Source organism: Dunckerocampus dactyliophorus, chromosome 11 (assembly GCF_027744805.1).
Source record: "Dunckerocampus dactyliophorus isolate RoL2022-P2 chromosome 11, RoL_Ddac_1.1, whole genome shotgun sequence".
NCBI lineage: Eukaryota > Metazoa > Chordata > Actinopteri > Syngnathiformes > Syngnathidae > Dunckerocampus > Dunckerocampus dactyliophorus.
The window spans coordinates 5,223,453-5,226,512 of NC_072829.1; positions in this window are offsets into that span (position 1 = coordinate 5,223,453).

Consider the following 3,060-nt stretch of genomic DNA (forward strand, 5'->3'; position numbering starts at 1 on the left):
GAGGAGCCCCTCATCGTCAGCACCACGGAGAGGGCACGCTCTCAGCCCCGCCCCCTCCCAACCGCTCCTAAAGTCGTCACGTGACACACCAACTAATTATGGATGCGCTTCCGGGCTTGTCTTGTAACATAATGGATTACGCGGGTGGGAAAAGCACTTATTTAGGGAGTGATAAATAATTTATAAATGTGTGTGATGCTTGCTTACGCTAGGAAGAGAAATGGAAAATACATGAGATTTTGCATACATCAAAGAAGGTTTATTTCTTTATTACAGGGGTGTCCAAATGGGCCCGGGGGTCATTTGCGGCATGCACCTTGTTTTTTTAATCGCATTGTAGAAGTACAATGAAACAGCAAAAACGAGGGAAAAATAGCACAAAAAGGCACAATGTACAGGGGAAAACCTGACATGTTGATCCTAATAATGAACCATTTTTAAATATACTGTATATAAAAATATCAAAGTGACATCCTTTGGTTATAGGGTGTGGCAGTCACAACTTGAAGTTGTTTTTTTTTAAGGTCCCCAACGTTGACATCCCATAATGTATGGTATTTTGACCCCTTCAAAACATGGCTATTTGCAAACGGTACGATCATTTTAGGCTTGTTATGATCATTTCTGATATCCCATCTGGCAACACTGAAGGGCCCTAACAAATGATTCAATTCAGTTCAATTAATTTATATAGCGCCAAATCACAACAGCAGTTATCTGATGTCACTTTACACATGAATGTCACAAATGAAAACAGAGAACCAACTGAAACCCCGCATGAGAAAGCACTTTGCGACGGAGGCAAGGAAAACCTCCCTCTGGGGAAGAGACCTTGAACAGAACCCAGGCTGTGTGGGGCGGCTGTCTATCTCGACCGGTTGGGTTAAGATATAAAAATAGCGTAGAGGGATAGATGGTGGATCAATACAGAAGTCTTAGTCTTAGTTCAAGGAACATAGAGGAGTGTCTCTCATACATATCAGCATATCAGGGGTCAGTTCTAACTATATGCTTTAGCAAAGTGGTACATTTTGAGTTGACTTTTAAGTAGAGAGAGGGTGTGTGCCCCCCGGATTGAGTGGGGGAGATGGTTCCGCAACAGAGGAGCCTGATAACTAAATGCTCTGCCTTCCATTCTACTTCTAAAAATTCTAGGAGTGGCAAGTAATTGTAAATTCTGGGAGCGCAGTGTTCTCCTGGGTTGATAGGGTTCTAGGAGCTCTTTAAGATATACGGTGCTGGTGCCTGACCGTGTCGTGCTTTATACTGTATGTAAGAAGGAGAATTTTAACATCAATTCTAAATTTGACAGGTAACCAGTGCGGTGAGGCTAATACGGGTGAGATATAATCTCTTCTCCTGGCTCCGATTAAGATTCATGTGGCAGTATTTTGGACTAACTGAAGGGTCTTTCTTAGGGCAACCTATTATCAGATACAATAATCCAACCTGGAGGCCACAACAAGAGTTTCTGAATCTGACATAGTGGCAGGAATGTTCTGACTTTCTTTATGTTTTGTAAATGGATAAATGCAGTTTTTGACACTTGTCGTGTTTGGGAACTAAAGGAAAGGTCCTGATCAAAGATGACACCAAGGGTTCTGACTGTATTGTGGGGGATGAGTGCAAGACCATCTAGGGCAGTGATATCATTTGCAATCTTGTCTCTGAGGTACTGGGAACCAGTGACTATGAATTCAGCCTTATTTGAGTTTAAAAATAAAAAGTTTGAGGTCAACCGGCTCCTTATGTCGTTGAGACACGCCTGGAGTTTGGACAGCTGACGAGTTTAGTTAGGTTTCATTGATAAGTACGCTGCGTGTCATCTGCATAGCAGTGGAAGTTAATGGAGTGTTTTCTAATGATATTGCCTAAGTGGGGCATATAAAGGCTGAACAATACAGGTCCCAGCACAGAACCCTTTGGGATGCCATGACTGACCTTCCGGTGTGTGGATTCTTTATTACTAATGGATACAAACTGCAGATCTGACAAAATTGACTAAAAACATTTTAATGCAGTTCTAATCTAATCTCCGTATTAGGATTTGGTGATCAATTGTGTCGAATGCTGCTGTGAGGTCGAATAAAACTAACACTGAAACGAGGCCTTTGTCAGATGCTGTGAGGAGGTCATTTGTAATTTTCACGAGTCCTGTTTCTGTACTGTGGTGCGTTTTAAATCCAGACTGAAAGACCTCAAATAGGTGGTTGTTTTGAAGGAAATGGTGTAACTGATCGGCAATTACTTTCTCTAGGACCATGGAGAAAAATGGAAGGTTAGATATTGGTCTGTAGTTAGCTAAGATGTGGGTCAAAGTTAGTTTTTTTTTAAGAAGGGGTTTGATTACATCCACTTTGAATGATTGTGGTACGTAGCCTGTCACTAGCGACTTTTTGGTTATCTTGATAAGAGCTGTGTTGACGAGTGGGTAGTATTTTGAACAAGTGAGTAGGGATGGGATCTAACTAAATGACTTGACCTGTTTTTGATTGCCCCTATTTTTTATGTATTTTCAAGCATTTCATAATTACCACTCTCAGAAAACATGCTTTGATCGCCCTTTGTCTGGTTAATCAGTTTCTAAATAAAGTATTTATTATTATTTATTATCATTTAGAACAGTGGAGTCAGATACACTCTGAGTGGGTCAAAAATGACATTAAAGTGTGTAATATACAACTGATGTCTGACTTATTTTGCTTGGTTTAACTTAAATAAAAGCTTCCAAAAAATCCGAACAAAATAAATTAATGAAGGAATAAAGAAATATGAAAACAAAAATGACTTAAATAAAAAGGTAAAAAATAATACAATTAAATAAAAATGACTTAAATAAAAATGGGTTGAGGGTTAGTGACCAATGTGAGACCATTTAAGAACCATTTGCAATGTCATATTTGTCCACTTTGTAACGCAAATTACTGCCACCTACTGGACTGGAGCGGAACAGTATTGCATAGTACTGTAGTTTTAAGATTGTTTGGTCTTTGTTGGAGGTCTGAGTCTACACAGCTCCAGACGACAACTTTTATTCTTCTCAGCGAAAATGGAGAGCAA